Source organism: Bos grunniens, chromosome X, assembly GCF_055505025.1.
Source record: "Bos grunniens cultivar Pamir isolate PY7600 chromosome X, Bosgru_T2T1.0, whole genome shotgun sequence".
Classification (NCBI taxonomy): domain Eukaryota; kingdom Metazoa; phylum Chordata; class Mammalia; order Artiodactyla; family Bovidae; genus Bos; species Bos grunniens.
In genome coordinates this window covers 15588557-15613571 of record NC_141194.1, presented here as the reverse complement: position 1 = coordinate 15613571, position 25015 = coordinate 15588557, and the positions used below count along the sequence as shown (strand labels likewise).

Genomic DNA, 25015 nt, shown 5'->3' with positions numbered 1-25015 from the left:
TCTGCTTGCAGGAACACATCTAATTTTATTTAGGAAGATACACAGAAGCAAGAGCTGGTGAAATTCAGCAAAACAGACTATACTATATACCAGGTGTCAAAATAACCAGATCTTTGTCTAAATTCAACCCCTTCTCTTTACCCTTTCAACAACTTTTTAATGTATGGGCGCTGTCTCTTATGATTTGCTCCAAATGACATCATCTCTTCTCCAGTATATAATAAAGTGAATTGGTCAGTTGCATCCGACTCTTTGCAACTCCAGGGAGCCTACCAGGCTCCTCCGTCCATGGGATTCTCCAGGCAAGAGTACTGGAGTGGGTTTCAATTTCCTTCTCCAGGGGATCTTCCCAGACCAGGGACTGAACCCAGGTCTCCCACATTGCAGGCAGACACTAACCTCTGAGCCACCAGGGAAGACCCCAGTATATAATGGTGGTAGGCTAAGAGTCCTTCATTTCAATTCTAATATTTCATTTGTATTTCAAATCTGGGTGAATAGGCAGCCCCACCTCTATTTAACCAGAGGGTTCTGGCCAAATATGTAGCGTGGTTGTAGACAGTTACCAGATACACCCTCATAATTCACTAATTTCAGGAGGAGTATAGTGAATTAATCAAAGGTGCTTAACTGTAATAAATGAGGATCACTCAGAAAGTATCTCAAGATATCAAACTGTATGAAAGTCATCTCCCTAAAGATTTTTGTTGAAGGATATTTAGCAACAGCTGTGTGATCAGAGGATGGCAGGCAGAGCTGGGCTCTGTTACAATCTCAGAAGGGTTACACAACCACCCTTCTCCAGGTGTGGTCCCTGGACCTCCAACATCAAAATCACCAGGACTGTTTGTTAAAAATGCAGAGTCACAGGCAACCCCCAGACTTAATGAATTGGAATTTCTGGGTGCAGGACCTAAGAATTTCCACTTCTGTATACATCAAGGCTTTTGTATAACCTCAAATATAGACAAAGTTCTCATAATCTTTGATTCCCAGTATCAGTTATGGAAAATGTGAAGTTTTTCTAATGCCAACTTAATCATTCTTGCTGTTAAACGAAAAGGATCTCTTTCATTATTACTATTACTGAAGGTTTTTTTAAAAGACTAAATTTGTTGAAACTTTCAGCCAGGGTACTACTGTAATAAGATTTCTTTTGCCCCCTTTGCTTTTTTTTTTTTTTTTTTAACATAATTTCAACATTTGTAACTATTTTTCATTAAAACTATTTCAGTAATAACCATTTTCCTCCCATTTTCTCAAATACCAATGGCCTACAAAACTTGTATAAACATTTTTAGATGAAAGATGCAAGTTAAGAGACACAATTATTGGGAAGGACAGGAGATTTTATTTGTGTGTTACATTTACCACATTTCCCCCCTAATGAATAGATGATAAACTGCCTTTTTATGGTGTTTTAGATAAAAGGACTGTCTTCGGTGAAAGTGGTGTAACCACCTAAATAAGGATTATCTTTCATCTTCCACTTAGTAAGTATATTTTAATATTTTTAATCTGTGTGCGTGGGATAATAAAAAGCATTTACTGCTTCAATAAGTGAATTAAACAAAAAGACAGTTTTGAGAGCCGAGAGAAGTATGAAAAACATCAACCAAGAACAAGTCTAGTGGACTCCTCCCTCCCTTTTCTACCTTCTTTCACCTCCTATTATTACATGTAAGTTTAAAGGGGTTCATCTTAACGGATTCCTGCTTCCAACTATGTGGAAAGTGAATTGGAATCATTTGGAATATTCTGAAACCTTACTGTAATCATGAACACAAAGATGCAAAAAGATGTTGAAACATCTGTTTTCCAGATCAAGAGTATCACCCAGATAGTTGGGGGAAAAAAGTCTTCCATTATCTCACCTTTAATCCAATTAGCAAATACATGTCATTCTAAAAGATTCTGGTAACCATTGCTCAGAGGGAGAACAATCCAGAAAAGAAACACAAAAAGGATATTTTCAGCACCATGAAATTTAAGGACTAACAGAACTATGGTAAGAAAGATAATGATAAAGCTCATGCATTTAAGACTTTTATGTGGTTGGGCTCAGAGTTTTTTTTACTTCATTTTATGACAAGTAAATAGTTGAGTAACAAGAAGAAAATAATATTACCTTCAAAGATTTTCAACAGAAAAAATATTTCCCTGTGAAAATACCAAGATCTTTCCTGACCAAGAGGATTGGAATGTCAAGGGTTCAAATGCACTCACTGAGCATTTATTTCTATTTTGAATTTCCCTAAACTGTTTGCCTCAACATATCCTCCCAACATTTTTGAGAGAGGTCAAGGGTTTAAGAGGCCCTGGGGTTTAAGCTAACAATTCTGGTTCACAAACATATCTCATGTCAAAGGTTGAGTGTGCTATAGAAAGTGAAGTTGCTCAGTCATATCCGACTCTTTGCGATCCCGTGGACTGAAGCCCACCAGGCTCCTCCGTCCATGGGATTCTCCAGGCAAGAATACTGGAGTGGGTTGCCGTTCCCTTCTCCAGGAGATCTTCCCGACCCAGGGATTGAACCCGGGTCTCCTGCATTGGAGGCAGACGCTTTACCGTCTGAGCCACCAGGGAAGTCTTGAGTGTGCCATAGCTGAACATAAAATGGCCACATCTGTTAGGCTGCCTGGTGATTTTACTTGCAGTATCCAGCACATTGGGCTATTACAGTGCTCCAGCAGTAAAAGGTATCATTGTAACCTGATTCTATTTTCTTTTATTGAGAATCAGTTTTGTGTTTGGTTCACAGCTATTCATAACTAAACTTTGAGTTTTTCCACCAGAGTCTTGATGCCTGTTTCCAAAACAAATACTGTGCCTTAAAATTGGCCTACACAGATATTTTCCTTAATTGAAGAGTGAAAGATTTTTACCCCAATTTATTCATTTTTGTTTCTGTATTGTTTTAATGTACCTGACATGTGTGATCTTATGCATATATACACCATATCTCTCCCCACAATCCTCAGGCATGTCACATCTTCAGACTTCTACTAATGTGCTTGGCATATTTTCAGGCCAAGGTGAAATCTGAATTTGCATACTCAAGACTTCCCAGAAACTCTCAGCTGCTCTGATGTCCTCACTTCTTTACCCCCACCTCTGTATTGCTCTGGGTATCATTGGGTCCATGAAGTTATCTGCATTTGATTAACTGAGTGGAAGCAGAGATAGGCCTCTGAAGGAGGATCTCAAATACATGAAGTTCATCTCTATTCTTTGTATTTCAGATGCATGATATTTGTAAATCACTTATTTCTAGTTGCACATCTGATAGAAGCTTTGCTTCCTCCGTATACACAAACCCGTTGTCACATATTATATCATGATGATAGAAATAATTGCAAAGGTAAAGTAAATGATGGCCGTGGTTACATTGTAAACAACTTAGTTAGAACAGGTGTTTGTTACGAGAGAATGTGTAAGGAAAGGGTTTATTGACGTATGAGAGAGAGTTGTATCGAAATCAGGGCTATCATTCCATGTAAGAAGACCAGGTATGTATGCCCAAAGGCATAAGTGGTTTCAATCTATTCATACTGAGGATCATTTGGGGGCATAGGAATGAAAAAGCAGGATAGATGGTGAATCATACAAGTATCTTGGTAGAAAATTTCTCAGATCATCCTTTCATTTGGTAAAATTAATAAAAATCATTACACACATAAAGATGGAATTTGTCATGTGATATGGATGAGTAAAGTGCTTAAAATGATCACAAAATGTTCTTTTCACCAGGCCATCAAGCTCTTTCCCTTGTTTTTTCACATTTTCTTTTGTGTCCTTTAGTAACTTGGTTTTGGACTGTACTTGATTTATATCCTGTTAGTATCATGTACGGAGAAGGCAATGGCACCCCACTCCAGTACTCTTGCCTGGAGAATCCCATGGACAGAGGAGCCTGGTAGGCTTCAGTCCATGGGGTCGCGAAGGGTCGGACACGACTGAGCGACTTCACTTTCACTTTTCACTTTCATGCATTAGAGAAGGAAATGGCAACCCACTCCAGTGTTTTATCCTGGAGAATCCCAGGGATGGCGAGGCCTGGTGGGCTGCCTCTATGGGATCGCACCAAGTCAGACACAACTGAAGCGACTTAGCAGCAGTAGCATTCATTTTTGTAAAGGCCACTGCTTGAAGGACTCTGGACTTGTGTGTGCAATTGTGACTGCAATAAGTAGGGCACAATTCCTAGCATATATGATAGACTCCAGATCAAAATTTGTTGAATGAATGAAAAAAAAATAGTGGCTTTAGACTGAATTATGATGGCAAATTTGCACATGCACACACACACACTTTTTTTTTTTTTTTACAATTATGGGGATGAACCGGAATTCTTTAAGATGTAAAGCTTAGTTCTGGAAAAGGGAATGGCAACCCACTCCAATATTCTTGCCTGGAAAATGGACAATATTCTTGCCTGGAGGTTATAGTCCATGGGGTTGCAAAGAGTTGGACACAACTGAGTGAGCACCTCACTAAACTGGCGGGGGCGGGGTGCAGAAAAAAGATTTAAAGCTTAGTTCTAAATAGGGATGCCTCTATTGATATTTGACTATTATGCACCCCACCCCCCATAGGGTTCTCTGAATCTGAACTGGAGTACCTTTCCCTGTCCTTGCAGTGAGCTGCAGACACTTGATCTCTCCAGTGGATATTGCCAAACTTTGCGGGCAGAAACCTGGTCTTATATCATCTTTGAAGTTCTCACTGCACCTAATTTAGGGCATACCCATAGAGAAGGTACTATTAGTACCCCCATTTTCAGATGAGGAAACTGAGGTTAAGCAACTGAAGTCATCTTAAGTTAAAGTCAGATAGTGGTGAAGACAGTGCTGGTGTCTGATCCCTGGCAGTGTGATGCCTGAGGCTCCTCTGTCTAGGGTAATGTATCAGAAAGGTAGCTGCTACCCTTTTTTTCCCCCCAAAAAAGTAAGGTAAGTAGTCAACTATGAAATTAAAACTCAAAGAATAAGAGTAACAAAATAACTAAGTGTTCTAGACCTGCCAAGACATTGGAGTAACTTAGATAGAAATTATGAAACCGTATTATTTCTGTCCTGGGTATTTACTCAACAAGATCCAAGCACATAAATCCAGTTCAGGAGAGAGATTCAGGGGAATCATTTCCTTTTCCCTCTCTGTAGACACTACATCATTCAAGTGACAAGGAAGACCTAAAAGGGAACCTGTTGTGTGAAATTAGTAGTATGGATCAAACAGAGTGTGGCCAGTCCTCTGGAATTGCCTGAAACTCTCCAGTGAGAAGCAAAGGGAATTTTTCTCTAGTATGGTGATCCTCTCACAGCTGATGCCCCATCCTCTGTCTCTCTTCCTTCTAGCCAGTTTGCTTCTTGAAGCTAGGCAGAACGTCCTTAAAGAAATGGGCATCCTCTGCCTCTCTACTTTCAATTATCAGTAGTTTGGGAAGCTTTGTGGAGTCTGCAGGACATAGGCCAGTTAGGAGAGAATCAGAGGGATGGGGGCAGTGGTGAGGGAAGAGACATACACATGGAGACAGTGAGACATGGAGAGACACGAAATGACACTGAAAGTCCTTGAGAATGTACTGACTTTAGAAAGCCTTTTAAAAACCAATCACTAATTCAATATGATGAATTACCTTAAAGTAGCTTGTAGAGTGTTTCCTGAGAAGAACTGGAGGTCACTTCAAAATAAATAAATAAACCACAGCTCATGTGCTGATGTTTTAAAGAGAAAAGGCAATTGCTAAAAATGACTGTCCAATGTCCATTACTTACTACAGTCATTAGAAACAAGGAATATGTATATTGATATGAAGTGGTTCAAACAGTATTTTCTTTGTTCAAACCAATTTAGCTGGAGGAAAAGTCAAGAGTTTGCCTTGTGTGGGGGCGGTGGGGGGGGCATTGTGGAGAAAAAGAGATTCTTTACATAAAAACCTGTTGTTTTTCTATCCTAGGGCCACTCACCGAAGAAGAATAACTGGGTTTCTATTAAAGCAAAGCAATTTTTGCCCCTGACCAAGCAATTTTTGCCCCTGATCACTATTGGTTTAACTCTAGGCCCTCGAGACTCAAAGTAGGTTTGGAATTAGCAATATCAGTACAATCTGGGCATACATTAGAAAGGTAGACTCTCTGGCCCCACCCCAGTCCTAACTGAATCATAATCTAGTTAATCATAATCATAATCATGAAGCAATTCATATGCACATTGTTTGAGAAGTACTAGTCTAGACAAACATGAATGGTTATTTAAACATTTGATAGACAAAAGAGATGGTTAAATAAAGGAGGAAATACTATCTGATAAAAGCACTTTTGTCCAAAGATTTGTTGGTGTTGATAAACTTGTTCCTATCCACTTAAGCCAGGTTTGAAGTAAAAACTTAATAGGCCCATTCTGAAATGACTTTTACCAGCTCCAGCATCCTCATGGTTGACTGAGCTCCCACAAATGGTTGCTGACTTTGTTTGTGTCCCCAGGTGAGCAGAAATGAGTGAACAAGCAGAAAAGAGCAGTTCCGTGCGAGAGAGACCTGCAGGTCAAAGTTCTCCTGAGAAACCAAGTGAGAAGGAACTGAAGCAAATGAAATGGTTGGATCGGCAGTTAAAACGGTTGTCATTTCAAAATCCCGGGCCTCAGGTAGCCAACTTTAATCCTGAAGTAAGGCAGCAGATAAAGAAAGGGCCAATGGCAAAGAAGAATGAGTTTGTTCCTGAAAAACGTGAAGTCAGCAAGTATGACGAAAAGGGCAGGCTCACCTTCAATGAGGCTGACCTGTGTGACTGCCTTGATGAAGACTGCCTGGGTTGCTTCTACCCGTGCCCCAAGTGTAACTCCACCAAGTGCGGGCCCACTTGCCGCTGCAACCGCCGCTGGGCCTATGACACCATAGTTGATGAGAATGGGGAGGTCATCAGCAAGATGCCATTCGACCTCTCTGAATAGGACCAGCCCTCCAGGCTGATCAATTTTCTCTGCTTTGCAGTTAAACCAGCTGCTTTCTCCTGGATGAATTTTAGGACTGGGGGAAGAAAGTTTTAAAAATAGAGTTTAGACTAGTTGGTGTTCTCTGAAGCCAGTAAAGCGTCTGCCTGTAATGCAGGAGACCTGGATTCGATTCCTGGGTTGGGAAGATCCCCTGGAGAAGGAAATGGCAATCCACTCCAGCACTCTTGCCTGGAAAGTCCCATAGACAGAGGAGCCTGATAGGCTACAGTCCATGGGGTCGCAAAGAGTCGGACACAACTGAGCCACTTCACTTTCACTTTCTCTAACCTTCCTGCTGTGATGACTCAAATTCCTCCTCTGGTAACCAGCAACTCCATTGCTACTCTCCTCTCAGATTAAAAATCCCTCTCCTCTTTGCTGGTACCTTAGGAGATAGAGTTTTAGGATTTTTAGAATTCTGTAGCTGAGAGCTTGTCTTGACATAGAACTTATGTTTATAATAGCTAGTTACCGTTAGGATCTTACACTTTATCAATTCTAAATCAGAATTGCCATTTGGATTGACTTGGCACTACATACTCATAGTCTCATTTTTTAGTGTTACTGTTTTAACAATATTAAAATGAAATTAAAAAAAAAAAACTTTAATAGGCCCCATGGCCCCGTGGCCCAACATATGAGCACAAAAGCAGAGATTCAATTTAAGTGATATCCAAAATGCCAACTGGAAGCAGACTTCAAAGGACAAATTTTTATCTAAATGTTTCATACAAATCATTTTAAAGCATTTTTTTGGTGGCTAAGGTTACCAGCCACACAGAACTGACCAAGGTGGTACAAAATTCCTAAGACCTAAGTTGCATTTGGTTTTGTAGGTACAGGATTTGAGACAATTCAGCTAGAGTTTCTGCTGACCTCAGTGAAGATACCATCTCAGAAGACTGCTGTGAAACATCTGGGCCGGGTTTGGCAGCTATTGCACAAAACTGTTTTTAGGGGAAAATCTCTATGAAAATGTTCACACCCACAGCGTCATCGGGAAAGTTTCTCTTCAGTCATCTTTGATATCAAGTTTTATTCAAATGATCTGTAAGGAGAAAATTGCTTTTTCCACTTTTCCATGTTTACTTCTCATGAACATTTAATTGCTTCTTCTGAAGCTTTGGATTCGGCACAAAGAGACTTTCCACTGAACACAGTTGTGCAGGCACTGGCTGAGGCTGCAGATGTAATGGGCTAAAAATAGACCGAAGGCCCCTATCTCCATCCCACCAAATGGCTATGTATGTTTACCCACTAGAAAATATTCACCTGAGACCTCAATATTTTGCCTCTGACTAACTCACCCGAAATCTCTGTGTGGCAAATTCATTAATAAAAATTAATTATTCATTAATAATTAATTAATTTTAATTAATAAAAATTAATTAATTTTCCTTACTTTGATTTTTTGTGTGTGTGAGAAAGTGTGTGTGTTTTAGACCCAAGAGAAAAAAATAAAACTTTTTCCCCCTTCCCTAAAGCAAATCCATATTTTGTTCTTTGGCAAATACCAATCACTTTCCATCAGAAATTCCTGATAGTGACATTAGGTTGGTGCAAAAGTTTTGCCTCATCCGCCATATTCCTGACCTTTTGCCAACCGCCCACCACTTCTTCAAGCATCCTGACAACATTTTGTGGGGGGAAGGCTTCCACAACCAGCAGGAGGCAGAAAATGCTTTCCAAGAATTTAACCAAATCCTGAAGCACAGATTTTTTTTAAATTATTCATTAATTTTTTAAATTTATTTTTTAATTGAAGGATAATTGTTTTACATAATTTGTTGTTTTCTGTCAAACCTCAACATGAATCAGCCGTAAGTATATGTATGTCCCCTCCCTCGTGAACCTCCCTCTCATCTCCCTCCCCATCCCACCCCTCTACGTTGGTACAGAGACCCTGTTTGAGATCCTGGAGATATACAGCAAATTCCCTTTGGCTATCTATTTCACATATGGTAAAGTAAGTTTCCATGTTACTCTCGCCATACATCTCACCCTCTCCTGCCTTCTCCCCGTGTCCACGAGTCTGTTCTCTCTGTCTGTTTCTCCACTGCTGCCCTGCAAATAAATTCTTTGGTACCATCTTTCTAGATTCCATATATATGTGTTAGTATATGGTATTTATGTTTCTCTTTCTGACTGACTTCACTCTGTATAATAGGCTCTAGGTTCATCCACCTCATTGGAACTGACTCAGATGTGTTCCTTTTTATGGCTGAGTAATATTTCATTGTGTATATGTACCACGACTTCTTTATCCATTCATCTGTCGATGGACATCTAGGTTGCTTCCATGTCCTAGCTGTTTTAAATAGTGCTGCAGTGAACATTAGGGTACATGTGTCTTTTTCAATTTTGGTTTCCTCAGGGTATATGCCTAGCAGTGGGATTACAGGGTTATATGGTGGTTTTATTCCTAGTTTTTTAAGGAATCTCCATACTGGCTTCCATAGTGACTGTATTAATTTACATTCCCACCAACAGTGCAAGTGTTTATCCACACCCTCTCCTGTGTGTAGACATTTTGATGATGGCCATTCTGACCGGTGTGAGGTGATACTTCATTGTAGTTTGGATTTGCATTTCTCTCATAATGAGCAATATTGAGCATCTATTCATGTCTTTCTTAGCCATCTGTGTGTCTCCTTTGGAGAAATGTCTGTTTTGATCTTTTCCCACTTTTTAATTGGGTTGTTTTCTGCTATTGAGTTGTATGAATGAGCTGCTTGTATATTTTGGAAATTAATCCTTTGTCAGTTGTTTGATTTGCTATTATTTTCTCCCGTTCTGAGGGTTGTCTTTTCACCCTTCTTATAGTTTTGTTTGCTGTGCAAAAGCTTTTAAATTAATCAGGTCCCACTTGTTTACATTCATTTTTATTTTCATTCCTCTAGGAGGTGGGTCATAGAGGATCTTGCTTTATGATATTGAGTGTTCTGCCTGTGTTTTCGTCTAAGAGTTTTATATTTCCTGGTCTTATATTTAGATCTTTAATCCATTTTGAGTTTCTCTTTGTGTATGGTGTTAAGAACTGTTCTAATTTCATTCTTTTACATGTAGCTATCCAGTTTTCCCATCACTGCTTATTGAAGAGGTTGGCTTTGCCCCATTGTATATTCTTGCCTCCTGTCTTGTTCCATTGGTCTATATTTCTGTTTGTGAAGCACAGATTTTTTATGCTACAGGAATAAACAAGCTTACTTCTTGTTGGAAAAAATCTGTTGATTATAATGGTTCCTATTTTGATTCATAAAGATGTGTTTGAGGTTAGTTATAATGATTTAAAATTCGTGGTCTGAAACTGCAATTACATTTGCAGCAACCTCATACTTTGCTTGTTTTTACAGGTCATCTTAGACCAAGAGTTTAAATAAAATGGACTATCAAAATTAGTAGTTTTTCTTTTTAATGCTCAAACTGGTCTATCTAGCTTTGCTGAATTGGTGAAGATGGGCTTCAGAAGTACAAACTGAACTTTTCATTCTAGTCAAAGAACAATCTTGTGCTTCAAAGACAGGAACCCAGGGACTTCCCTGGCAGTCCAGTGGTTAAGACTCTGTGTTTCCAGCACAGGGGATGTGGGTTCAATCCCTGGTTGCAGAACTAAGGTTCTACATGCTGTGCAGCCAAAAAAAATTTTTTTTTTAGTTTAAAAAAAGATGGGAACCAAAACTTTCTCAAAGCAATTCGTGTGAACCTACCTGGAATCTTTGCAGTGCAATAGTTGTTATCACTGTCCATTTACCTGCTGAAGTGCCCTTTGCATTTGAAAAGCAAAGAGGTAACCGTGTTACCATGTTCACAAAACTACGAGAGAAAGGTTGATAAACAATTTATAACCACTTTCACAGCAAAGAACACATTTGTCTGAGCATTTGGAGGCTGCTATTTGCAGTCAGTTAACAATTCCCAAGGTGTGGTAGGTAACCCTCCAGGATGGTCCCCAGTGATCCTCTGATATTTTGTAATCCTTTTCCCTGAAGTGGTGGCTGAACTTAGTGACTTGGTTCTAATGAACAGAATAAGGCCCAAGTGATTGTGACTGGAGACTTGGTCATAAAGGGCAATGTGGCCTTTCTTTTGCATCATCATGATCATCTGCTCTAGAGCAGGCCGGCTGCCCTATGTGAGCAGCCCTATGAGGAAGCCAACATGAGAAAGAATTGGCAACTCTGGCCAACAACCTCATGAGTATTTTTGGAAGGGGGTCTTCTTGCCTCATCAAGCTTTGAATGACTGTAGTCCTAGCTGACACCTCGATTGCAACCTTGTGAGAGACCTTGAGCCAGAACCACCCAGCCATGCTGCTTCCTGACTTTTCCTTCACAGAAACTGTGAGATAAGAAATGATCACTGTTTTTTTTTTTTTTTTTCTTTTTATGAGTCAGTTTTGGAAAGCTATTTTCCTGCATAATTATCCATTTCACCTAGTTTTCCAAATGTATTTGTATAGAGGTCTGCAAGTTAATCTTATTTAAAAAATTCTTATATTTCAATGATTATTTCCCCCAATGCATTAGTTTTGTTTTTTTTTTTTAATTTTTCAGCACTTTATTTATTTTTTTTTTGATAAATTTAACGCCTTTTATTGCCATACCTCATTTTACTGTGCTTTGCTTTAGTGAGCTTTATAGATACATGTTTTTTTTTTTTTTCCTTGTTAATTTTCTGTTTAGTTGATCTATCCATAAGTGTGAGTGGGGTATTAAAGTCTCCCACTATTATTGTGTTATTGTTAATTTCTCCTTTCATACTTGTTAGGATTTGTCTTACATACTGCGGTGCTCCCATGTTGGGTGGATATATATTTATAATTGTTATATCTTCTTCTTGGATTGATCCTTTGATCATTATGTGGTGACCTTCTTTGTCTCTTTTCACAGCCTTTGTTTTAAAGTCTAATTTATCTGATACGAGTATCGTGACTCCTGCTTTCTTTTGGTCCCAATTTGCATGGAAAATCTTTTTCCAGCCCTACACTTTCAGTCTGTGTGTGTCCCCTGTTTTGAGGTGGGTCTCTTGTAGACAACATATGTAGGGGTCTTGTTTTTGTATCCATTCAGCCAGTCTTTGTCTTTTGGTTGGGGCATTCAACCCATTTACGTTTAAGGTAATTACTAATAAGTATGATCCCGTTGCCATTTACTTTATTGTTTTGGGTTCGAGTTTATACACCATTTTTGTGTTTCCTGTCTTGAGAATATCCTTTAGTATTTGTTGGAGAGCTGGTTTGGTGGTGCAGAATTCTCTCAGCTTTTGCTTGTCTGAAAAGCTTTTGATTTCTCCTTCATACTTGAATGAGATCCTTGCTGGGTACAATAATCTGGGATGTAGGTTATTTTCTCTCATTATTTTAAGTATGTCTTGCCATTCCCTCCTGGCTTGAAGAGTTTCTATTGAAAGATCAGCTGTTATCCTTATGGGAATTCCCTTGTGTGTTATTTGTTGTTTTTCCCTTGCTGCTTTTAATATTTGTTCTTTGTGTTTGATCTTTGTTAATTTGATTAATATGTGTCTTGGGGTGTTTCTCCTTGGGTTTATCCTGTTTGGGACTCTCTGGGTTTCTTGGACTTGGGTGATTATTTCCTTCCCCACTTTAGGGAAGTTTTCAACTATTATCTCCTCAAGTATTTTCTCATGGTCTTTCTTTTTGTCTTCTTCTTCTGGAACCCCTATGATTCGAATGTTGTAGCGTTTAATATTGTCCTGGAGGTCTCTGAGATTGTCCTCATTTCTTTTAATTTGTTTTTCTTTTATCCTCTCTGATTCATTTATTTCTGCCATTCTATCTTCTAATTCACTAATCCTATCTTCTGCCTCTGTTATTCTACTATTTGTTGGCTCCAGAGTGTTTTTAATTTCATTTATTGCATTATTCATTATATACTGACTCTTTTTTATTTCTTCTAGGTCCTTGTTAAACCTTTCTTGCATCTTCTCAATCCTTGTCTCCAGGCTATTTATCTGTGATTCCATTTTAATTTCAAGATTTTGGATCAATTTCACTATCATTATTTGGAATTCTTTATCAGGTAGATTCCCTATCTCTTCCTCTTTTGTTTGGTTTGGTGGGCATTTATCCTGTTCCTTTATCTGCTGGGTATTCCTCTGTCTCTTCATCTTGTTTAAATTGCTGAGTTTGGGAGTCCTTTCTGTATTCTGGCAGTTTGTGGAGTTCTCTTTATTGTGGTGTTTCCTTGCTGTGTGTGGGTATGTAGAGGTGGCTTATCAAGGTTTCCTGGTTAGGGAAGCTTGTGTCGGTGTTCTGGTGGGTGGAGCTGTATTTCTTCTCTTTGTTCAGTCGCGCTATGGGGAGGGAGGGAGGGATGCTGCAAACAAATGACACTGGCGTGCGCTCGCAGTGCCTCAGCCACACTGGGTCTGCCCCCGCTCACGGCGCGTGTAGCCTCCCTGCCCACACTGCTCAGGCTCTAGGTTGTTCCGCCGGGAACAATCCGAGGCTGGCCCTGGGTTGCATGCACCTCCCAGGTCCAAGCCGCTCTGGTTCAGGCACTCAGGTAGTCCTCAGAGGCGCAGACTCAGTTGGGGCTGCGTTTTGTGCTCTTCCCAGGTCCGAGCAGCTCAGGTGATGAGGTGTTTGGCGAGCGCCAATGCTGCGACTTATCGCCTCCCCCCCACTTGGTTATCTGGGTGTAAAACCGGCGCACCTTCTCAGGCAGATGTTGACCGTTCAGACCCCCAACAAGTTTTAGTTAGCAAAGAAGCCAGTTTTATAGATAATGTCTCTCTGGGGCTGTGATTGCCCCCTTCCGGCTCTGGCTGCCTGTCACCGGAGGGGGAAGGTTTGCAGCCGGCTACCTCTGTTTAGTCCTTTGTCCCGTGCGCGGGCTGGCGGTGTCTTAGGTTAGGGCTGGCTTTTCGCATGGTAGATATCCCACAGTCTGGTTTGCTAGCCCAAATTATTTCGCTCAGATAGCGCTCAGGGTATTCAGGCCAGATTCTTACTCTCAGCGATGCAGCCCGCGCCGCGCCTCCCTGCCCAGCCCCCGCTTGCTAATGGCGGATGCAGGCGTCTGCGCTGCTTCTCCGCTGGAGGAGTTACCATAGAGCTCGCAATCTGCGAGTTTTAATTGTTTATTTATTTTTTCTCCCTGTTATGTTGTCCTCTGTGCTTCCAAAGCTCGGCAAGGATTCGGCAGTGAGAAGGTTTCCTGGTGTTTGGAAACTTCTCTCTTTTTAAGACTCCCTTCCCGGGACGGAACTCCGTCCCTCCCTCTTTTGTCTCTTTTATTGTCTTTAATATTTTTTCCTACCTCCTTTCAAGGAGTTGGGTTGCTTTTCTGGGTGCCTGATGTCCTCTGCCGGCATTCAGAAGTTGTTCTGTGGAATTTACTCGACGTTTAAATGCTCTTTTGATGAATTTGTGGGGGAGAAAGTGTTTTCCCTGTCCTACTCCTCCGCCATCTTGGCGCCTTCCCCCTGATCACTGTTTTAAGATGCTAACATCTGGGGTAATTTGCTATGCAGCAATGGCTAGCTAGCACAGAAGGGTTTTATGCTTCTTCTAGATTTATGCCTTTATTTATTCAGCAGGTATTTATTGAGAAACTACCACATGCCAGGCATTGTGTTTATGGGATTCTCCAGACAAGAGTCTTGGAGTGAGTTGCCATTCCCTTCTCAAATGCAATGTGTATGCAGAGGTTAATCATCTACTGAACATAAAAAACATATTTAAGGGGCCCCTGGTTTCTGGGCACTATATACATAGCATACAGAAAAAAATTTTACCCTTGGAAAACTGTGGTGGTTATCTTTGGAAATACCATCTACCACCTAGGGTTACTACTGTATATTTGCTATTTATATATTAATGGCCCAACAAATATTTGTAGACTGAATACTTTTCTGTGAATTGTGCTCACCTGTTGAAACTAGAGATGACACTACAAACCTCTGTCCCTACTGCTGCTAAGTCACTTCAGTCGTGTCTGACTCTGTGCGACCTCAAAGACAGCAGCCCACCAGGCTCCCCCGTCCCCGGGATTCTCTAGGCAAGAACACTGGAGTGGGTTGCCATTTCCTTCTCCAATGCATGAAAGTGAAAAGTGAAAGTGAATTCGCTGAGTTGTGTCTGACTCTTTGCGACCCCATGGACTGCAGCCTACCAGGCTTCTCCATCCATGGGATTTTCCAGGCAAGAGTACTGGAGTGGGGTGCCATTGTCCCTACTATGTCCCCTCAAAATTTGTGTATTGAAACCTAATTCCCAAGGTGATGGTAGTAGAAGGTAGGACCTTTGAGAGGTGGTTAGGTCATTAGGTTAAAGCCCTAAGGAATGAGTCTCTTATAGAAGAGACCCAAGAGAGCTCCCTTACTTCTGTGAGGACCGTTAGGCCAGTATAACCTTTCTAGCATGCCATATATGTGTATACATATCAAATACCAGTCTTTTCAGCAATGAAAAAGTATCTCTAACATATTTATTAACATCCTCTGGCTATAGATTTAGATAATGACATTTGTAGTGCTTAAACTTCTCTGGAATGTGAGTTCAAATGCTAACTAACCACCTCTAAGGATTAATCTAAGGATTAATTAATCTAAGGATTAGCTTTAAGGATAAAGTTCATTCATACATGTTTACACATTTACACCACACTGTTTACACCATACAGACAATATGTGGGCATGTATTGTCTAAACCCTAACGTTCTGAGTACAAGCTGCCCCAGTCCTTGTCTTCCAGTGCTCCAGGGGCAGGCTCTGTCCCTGGATGCTGGGTGGGTGGATCAGTTTAATTCTGATTGGGAAGCTCCCTTGTTGGCATATGAAAGTGAAAAGAAATGAAATTCGCACACTTGTGTCCCGACTCCTTGCAATTCCATGGACCGCAGCCTGTCCTCGTCTATCCATGAAATTCTTCAGGCAAGAGTATTGGAGTGGGTTGCCATTTCTTTCTCCCAGGGATCTTCCCAAGCCGGGGATCGAACCCAGGTCTCCTGCATTGCAGGCAGATTCTTTACCACCTGAGCCACTACGTTCTCCAGTATCAGCTCTCAAGGGTGAAGTTAACATTTTTCTCTCTACCTGCCAACTTCTTTGTTTTATCTTTGTAAGTTATTCATATTTCAGGTTGGCCAGAGTTATCTATCGGGTACTTTCAAACACCCCAGCTGCAAACTGGCATGCTCCTGGCCCTTCTGAAAGGTCTTCCAAGAATCCTCTTGACAGACCTTGGAACTCTTGCCTGTTGATCTTCTCCCACTTACACCATGCTTCAAAGCAGCCTTTGACTCCACATATCCGTATCCCCAGCATCTAACACACAACCTGGTACACGGTAGGTGCTCAGTGAATGTTTGTTTAATGATGAGTCATTGATAGCAGGACATGCTTTTTGAGGGGCTTTTTAGGAGTGTTGGTCAATAGCTCATTAAAAACCTGCTTGAAATGACTGAGATAAGCAACCTTAGATGACTCGCACAAACACAAAGAATTTCCTAGAAACAATGTTTCTTTTTTCTTTTACCATATGTTCCTGTTTTTGTCTTTTCCATTACTCATTGAAAATAGCAACTACACTTTGCTGTCCACCTGAAACTATCACAACATTGTTAACTGGCTATACTCCAATACAAAATAAAGTGTAATTTAAAAAAAAAAGTGGAAAAAATAGAACTAAAAAACAGAAAGAAGCAACTATAGAATTCTCTGGTGGTCCAGTGGTTAAGACTCAGGAACATGTGTTCATATATACGTGTATATATATATGTATATATGTATGTGTGTATATATATGAGCTTCCCTGGTGGCACAGACAGTAGACTCTGCCTTGAAAACATATTCATTTCATTTAATGCTAGTTTATCCAGAGGCTAATCTAACAAATTAATTGATTGCCTATGTTTTGAGGTCATCTTATGGCCTACTGTGAGTTCTATTAAATAAAAAAGAAACAACAAAGTCCTACTGTATAGCACAGGGAACTATATTCAATATTTACCCTGTGTTAAACCATAATGGAAAAGAATATAGAAAAGAATGTCTATATGTATATAACTGAGTCACTTTGTTGTAAAGCAGAGATTGGCACAACATTGTAGATCAACTGCACTTCAACAAAAAAATTAAATATAAAATTTAAGTAAATAACAGAGGAAAAGCTCCATGGGAGGTACTGAATAAATGTTTACTGAGTTAAGTAATTATTGTAAAATCTTTTAAAATGATGGCAATAGAGACATGTTTTTTTCAGTATTATATGTAAGTAGCTGATCATGCATAGTTCAGTGCAACCTCTAAAACCATTGGCCGACATTTTTGTCCTACCTGTGAATTTAATTTATCTGTGTTATTCATCATTCTTAGCTAAAGCATAAATTCCTTTTTTAAGATACTAAGTTTGAGATACCAGAAGTTCCAAAATCTGACACCACTTAGTTGTGTGGCCTTGAATAAAGTGTTCTACTTCTCTGCACCTTGATTTCAGTTTCCCCTACTGTCAAATGTAGATACTGGAGTGTGAAGTCAACCGTTTATTCAGTTATACCCAGGACCTAAACTAGGATGAGGCAAGTGAACTGCTCACCTTGGGAGAAAAATTTAAGGCAGGTTGGGTGGGGTTGCCAAAAAACCTCAATAATCAAGAAAAGTAGTATTTCAATGCAGTATTTTTAAAAAATCAAAGTTAACACAAAAGATGTATTATGACCAAAATATCAGCATTTTAAAGATGAGGTCACTGTTGCTGATTTTTCCTTTGGCCTCTGACTCCAGTGTGGTTTAGCATGGCACTGTAACTTATCTGGATTTTTATTTTTCTTTCCTTCTCTCTTTTTTTTTTTTTTTTTTTGCCATGGTGCACAGCTCAGGGGATCTTAGTTCCCTGACCAGGGGCCAAACTTGTGCCCCCTGGAACGGAAGGGTAGAGTCTTAACCACTGGATCACCAGGGGAGTCCCTGAGTTTTCAATAAACATTTCATTAAACCATCATTCATCTTATTGGCCTCTTAAATTTTGCACTGGGATTGAGTCCCGGTCCTGTTACATACATTTAATGAATGCCTGCCATTTACTGAGCACTGTTCGGACATAGCAGCCCTTGCTTTCAAGGCGCTCACAACTTTATTAGGAAAAACAGGAGAGTCAGCAGAGAATAAGTAGGATAATGGGAGATGTTTTTGGACAGAGTTAAGCAATGGAAGGAATGATATCAGATGAGCCCATGTGGACTAGAAAACATAGCATTTCATCCCGAGGTGGTATGTATCACAGAGCGGTGATGAATGCAGGCTGAAGATGGAGGCCCTGGGGTCAAGCCCTACCTCTTCCAATTCTAATTGGTTGTGTAATCTTGTGCAGTGTATCCTTTTAACTTCCCTGCACTTCTGTTTCTTTCTTCATTAGTAAAAGTCAGAAGAATAATTACATCAACTTAAGAGGGTTGTGAGGGTGACTTGAGCTCAAATAGTGAGCCCTGAGAATAGAGCCAGAACTTAGGAAAAATTGTTAAATGTTACTTTTAACGAGAAAACACTCATTTTGAGCAAGGAGAAGCTCTATTAGATAAAATTAAACCCAGCTCTTTTCTAGGCAAGCTGCTAAGAGTTGCGGTGATTTTTATCTTTCCCTGACTTGTCACTCTGTGTCCCAAACCACTTTCCCTTAGTTCCAGTTGAGCAGGAAAAGCTGTTTCATCTTTGGCAGTTCTTCCAAATTCAGTAGACTGTGACTGGTCATTTAGAAAGTTAATGAACAATTGATGGCTCATGTACAAATGTACAAAACCTCATCATTTTTTCTCGCAACCTTTGATATAAACAAGTGGACACCATGATGTTAACCCTTAGAATGTACATGGAGTCTCTTATTCACCATGTTTTAGAGGGAGACTGATATGAGCCCTTGGAGTGGCTAGAAGCAACCTTCCAGTACTTTACAAAATCTTGTGAATAGGAGCACAGGGCTGAACTGGGAAGAGCACTTTTGCTTTTACTGGACTGAAGGAGTAGAAATTTTGCTTTTTCAGCTCAACAAGATTCCACCACCTTAGTTTGAATCAATTGGATATATGGAGAGGGTCTAAGAGGGTTATGGAAGAAAGGGAAGAGGAACTAAAAGGCTCTTGATGAAAGTGAAAGAGGAGAGTGAAAAAGCTGGCTTAAAGCTCAACATTCAGAAAACGAAGATCATGGCATCTGGTCCCATCACTTCATGGGAAATAGATGGAGAAACAGTGGAAACAGTGTCAGACTTTATTTATTTGGGCTCCAAAATCACTGCAGATGGTGACTGCAGCCATGAAATTATAAGATGCTTACTCCTTGGAAGGAAAGTTATGACCAACCTAGACAGCATATTCAAAAGCAGAGACATTACTTTGCCAACAAAGGTCCGTCTAATCAAGGCTATAGTTTTTCCAGTGGTCATGTATGGATGTGAGAGTTGGACTGTGAAGAAAGCTGAGCACTGAAGAATTGATGCTTTTGAACTGTGGTGTTGGAGAAGACTCTTGAGAGTCCCTTGGACTGCAAGGAGATCCAACCAGTCCATTCTAAAGGAGATCAGCCCTGGGATTACTTTGGAAGGAATGATGCTAAAGCTGAAACTCCAGTACTTTGGCCACCTCCTGCGAAGAGTTGACTCATTGGAAAGACTCTGATGCTGGAAGGGATTGGAAGCAGGAGGAAAATGGGAAGACAGGATGAGATGGCTGGATGGCATCACTGACTCGATGGATGTGAGTTTGAGTGAACTCTGGGAGTTGGTGATGGACAGGGAGGCCTGGCGTGCTTCAATTCATGGGGTCTCAAAGAGCTGGACACAACTGAGCGACTGAACTGAACGGAACTGAACTAAGAGGCTACCATCTCTGCTCCCCTAATTTACTCCTGTAACTCTGTCAGCTCTGATGTTGTAAAAAAGAAAGAAAGAAAGAAAGAAAGAAAGAAAGAAAAAGGCCCACTATTTATAAAGTACTCCTCAGTTTTGCAAATTGTCTCAAAATTTAAACATGGACTAAGTGATAGATGGTATTTATGAATTGTTCATTATTTTCTTAACTGTAATATTAGCACTGTGGTCATATGAGGAAAACAAAGGAAAACATTTTCCTTCCTTCTGTCCTTCCTTTGAGACGCATATTAAAGGAAAAAGGACATAATATCTGAGATTTGCTTTACAGAAAACTTGAAACCCCTCAAAAAAAGTTTGGGGGGTACCTGATCAAACAAGAATGTCAGGGCATTGGTTGTTGGGTCTGAGTAAGTCTGGAGTAGTTACTTGTAGTCTCTGCTTTTATATAATTTGGAAATTTTCCCAACAACAAAACAGGTTTTGGGAAGTTCCCTAGTAGTCCAGTGGTTAAGTCTTTGTACCTCTATTGCAGAGGTTTCAGGTTTGTTCATTGGTTGGGAAACTAAGATCCCGCAGGCCATGCAGGGAGTCCAGAAAGAAAAAAAAAACATGATTTTCTATTTTTAGGCACTGTTTCTCAATCTTGCCTTGGCACCCCCACCTGAGCAATAGGCTGGCATTATCCCTTCCCCAATCCTGTAAAGTGGTTTCTCTACCAGTGTGCAGGTGTGGATTGCAGGTGCAGTTGAAATAGAGACCCTCTCAGCCCTTGGAGCAGTCATAGGACCTAAGGCAGAGGGTGGGGCTCTTGGAGCAGTCAGAATTTCTGCCCTGGTAGCCTGGGGCCATAAGTAGCCTCAACCTGATAATCACTGTCTTTGAGACAAGGGGTGAAAAAACACTGACTCAAGACTGTTCCTGTTAAAAAGTAAATATTCCTTGGGAGGAGTTGACTCAGCAAGCTATCACCAACTCTTAACAAGTCAAATGCTTCAGCTATCAACTCTCCTGATCCTGACAGCTGAGTGACACCTCCCCTGGATAATGGGTGAGTTTTGGACTATGGCCAAGATTGAGTGGGATAAGACCCTGGGAAAACCAATGAGCTGAGCTCCGGAATGAAGTTGGCCTGAGGGGAAATGGGAAGGAAAGATGCTGAGCAGTTAGAGCTCGGTGGTGGTGGTATTGGGAAGAATTGTGGGCAGAGGTGTCCCAGGGAACCCCAGAAGGAAGAAGTCACATACTCTGATTCATCTCAGAACAGAGCTCCTTCTAGGCTACTTCATAGCGGTGTCATGTAATAGTTCCACATGGAGAAGTAGCTCACCAACAACTTCCCAGGTCTTTTACCCCCCCCCCCCCAGTTTTATGTACACCTGAAATTTTACCAAGTAGTGAAAGGCCTGTGCTCAGGGGAATTCTTCAGTTCAGTTCAGTCATTCAGTTGTGTCCGACTCTTTGTGACACCATGGACTGCAGCACACCAGGCTTTCCTGTCCATCACCAACTCCCGGAGCTACTCAAACTCATGTCCATTGAGTCGGTGATGCCATCCAACCATCTCACCCACTGTTGTCCCCTTCTCCTACCACCTTTAATCTTTACCAGCATCAGGGTCTTTTCCAATGAATTAGTTCTTTGCATCAGGTGGCCAAAGTATTGAAGCTTCAGCTTCAGCATCAGTCCTTCCAATGAATATTCAGGACTGATTTCCTTAAGATGGACTGCTTGGATCTCCTTGCAGTCCAAGGGACTCTCAACAGTCTTATCCAAAACCACAGTTCAAAAGCATCAATTCTTTGGTGCTCAGCTTTCTTTATGTTCCAATTCTCACATCCATACATGACTACTGGAAAAACCATAGCTTTGACTAGACAGACCTTTGTTGACAAACTAATGTCTCTGTTTTCAGGTTGCTGTGTAGGTTGGTCATAGCTTTTCTTCCAAGGAGCAAGCATCTTTTAATTTCATGGCCACAGTCACCATCTGCAGTGATTCTGGAGCCCCTCAAAATAAAGTCTCTCAACAGTTTCCATTGTTTCCCCATCTATTTGCCATGAAGTGATGGGACTGGATGCCATCATCTTAATTTTCTGAATGTTGAGTTTTAAGCCTGCTTTTTCACTCTCCTCTTTCACTTTCAACAAGAAGCTCTTTAGTTCTTCTTCGCTTTCTGCCATAAGGTTGGTGTCACCTGCATATCTCATCAAATGCTCCAAGTGAGTTTTTATCCTTTTGTTTTCATTTGGGTTCCCTCAGAAGCAAAAACTGAAACACTATTGTTGGGGGAGTAGGGGTGGGAATCACACCAGCCCTGGACTGATTTCCTTTGGAGATTTTTTTTTTAATATAAGAAATGAATACACTTCCAGCTTATTTAAGGCCCAATTATTCTGGATTTTGATAACTTACAACCAAAGTTCAGTTCAGTTCAGTTCAGTCGCTCAGTCATGTCCAACTCTTTGCGACCCCATGAACCACACCACACCAGGCCTCCCTGTGCATAACCAACTCCTGGAGTCCACCCAAACCAAACTTTATCCCAACGAATTCAGAATCCTATCAAGGCTGGGAAGATCTGCAGGATAAGTTCAACTCAAAGGCTACAGCAAACACTTTGAGGTGAGCCAGGGAAGCTAAGGTCTTTCCAAACCAAAGAGGCAGGAATGAAGTCAACAAAGATTCAGGGGCTGCAATGAGACCAAATGAGCCAACAGAATGTTGGGGAGAGAGCTGGAAGTCCCTTCTATACCTAGACTGTGGTGCTTAAAGGTAGAGAGCACAGAAAAGAGAAGATTAGAAGTTAGGATGGCTAAGACTTTGTGATCAATTAGGCATCAGGGGTGAGGAGAGGGAAGAGCGAGGGAAAGATGGTCCCAGGTCTGTGGCTTGGGAAACTGGATAGATGGTGCTGCTATTTTGAGCGAGGGCACTCAGGGGAGAGAGAGATTTAGAGAGATGATCAGATTTGGAGAGGTGAGTTTTGGACCCATTGGGGTTAAGGTGCTCATGGGAGATCCGAGTGGAGATATTTTTAAGCTGCTGGATGTGGACTCCACAAGGAGAGCAGGGCTAGAAATATTCATCTAGACCAGTCAGTCTATAGATGGGCTTCACGGCAAGGATATGTTGAGGACGGTGAGGAAATTGTGTGGGATGAGAAGACAACAGTTGGCTTGTTACCAGCATCTAAGCACAGGCAAAAAGGCCAAGCAACCTATGAAGAAGGAAGGGAGTAAGCGGCAAGAGAAGAGGGCAGAAAAGTAGTGGGGTGGTGTATTCCAGTATCCAAGTGAAGGAGGAGTTTCAAGAGGGGTCATCAGCAATGTGAAATAACAAACAGAAATGTCTAATAGATTTTTCTTCCGAAGATGGCAGAGGAGTAGGATGGGGAGAACACTTTCTCCCCCACAAATTCATCAAAAGAACATTTAAACGCCGAGTAAATTCCACAAAACAACTTCTGAATGCTGGCAGAGGACATCAGACACCCAGAAAAGCGACCCAAGTCTTCGAAAGGAGGTAGGAAAAAATATAAAAGACAAAAAAAGGGACAAAAGAGGGAGGGACGGAGTTCCGTCCTGGGAAGGGAGTCTTAAAAAGAGAGAAGTTTCCAAACACCAGGAAACCTTCTCACTGCCGAATCTGTGCGAGCCTTGGAAGCACAGAGGGCAACATAACAGGGAGGAAAAATAAATAAACAATTAAAACCCGCACATTGCGAGCCCTATGGTAACTCCCCCAGCAGAGAAGCAGCACAGATGCCTGCATCCGCCATTAGCCAGCGGGGGCTGGGCAGGGAGGCGAGGCATGGGCTGCTTCGCAAGAATCTGGCCTGAATACCCCGAGCGCTATCTGAGCGAAATAATTTGGGCTAGCAAACCAGACTGGGGGATATCTACCACACGAAAAGCCAGCCCTAATCTATGACACCGCCAGGCCCGCACACGGAACAAAGGACTGAACAGAGATAGCCGGTGGCAGACCATCCCCCTCCGGTGATAGGCAGCCAGAGCCGGAAGGGGACAATCGCAGCCCCAGAGAGACATTATCTATAAAACTGTAAGCAGGCTTCTTTGCTAACTAAAACTTCTTGGGGGTCTGGACGGTCAACATCTGCCTGAGAAGGTGTGCCAGTGCACACCTAGATAGCCAAGCGGCGGGGAGGCGGTAAGTCACAGCAATCACGCGCGCCAAACACCTCATCACCTGAGCTGCTCGGACCTGGGAAGGGCACAAAACGCAGGCCCAACCGAGAGTCTGCGCTTCTGAGGAGTACCCGAGTGCCTGAACCTGAGCGGCTTGGACCTGGGAAGTACAGGCAGCCCAGGGCCTGCCACGGATGGTTCCTGGTGGAACTACCTAGAGCCTGAGCAGCCTGGGCAGAGAGGCTACACGGGCCATGAACAGGGGGCAGACCCAGTGTGGCTGAGGCACTGCGAGGACAGGCCAGTGTTATTTGTTTGCAGCATCCCTCCCTACCTCCCCTCAGTGCGACTGAACAAGTGAGCCTAAAAAAAAAAAAAAAAAAGTGTCCTCCACCGTCCCCTTTGTGTCAGGGTGGAAACCAGACACTGAAGAGACCAGCAAACAGAAGAAGCTATAACAGAGGGAACCGCCTTGGAAGCTACAGGCAATAGATTAAAACCCTGTGGTTACTACCAACTACATAGGAAGGGGCCTATAGATCTTGAGAAACATAAGTCGGACCAAGGAACTAGCCAAAAATGAACTGAACCCACAATACTCACAACAAAACCGGAGAAAGTCCTAGCTATAGTTTTACTATTTGTATGATCATTCTTGCTTTCTTTTTTTTTTTTTAATTATTTTTTTAAAAAAACTTAAGTCCTCTATTATTCCTTTAATTTCCACTTTTATAACCGATTACTTTGCCAAAAAAACCCTATTTTTTTAAAAGCAAACTTCATATATATATTTTTTTTATAATTTTTTTGACCTTTTTTTTCCCTTCTTTTCTTTAACATTGTATTTTTGAAATTCCAAACTCTACTCTAGATTTTTAATTTTAGCTTTTTGGTATTTGTTATCAATTTTGTACCTATAGTTTTTTTTTTTATTATTTCTGTGACCATTTTTTATTTTTTCTTTTTCTTTTTCTCTGTTTATTTCTCTTCTTTTAAATACCATTGTATATATGAAATTCCAAACTCTACTCTAGATTTTTAATTTATG

General features: G+C 41.2%; 1 long non-coding RNA gene and 1 pseudogene across 3 annotated transcripts in view; one reads left to right on the top strand and one right to left on the bottom strand.

Annotated features, from left to right (window-relative positions):
• Positions 1-25015, bottom strand: part of LOC147339853 (uncharacterized) — a 174568-nt gene that overhangs the window by 60258 nt on the left and 89295 nt on the right. The gene's annotated exons all lie outside the window — the stretch shown is intronic.
• On the top strand, positions 1424-8390 carry LOC147339855 (ARL14 effector protein-like pseudogene; annotated as a pseudogene). Its single transcript, XR_015159220.1, has 2 exons — positions 1424-1493; positions 6486-8390. The product of XR_015159220.1 is annotated as an ARL14 effector protein-like pseudogene (transcript).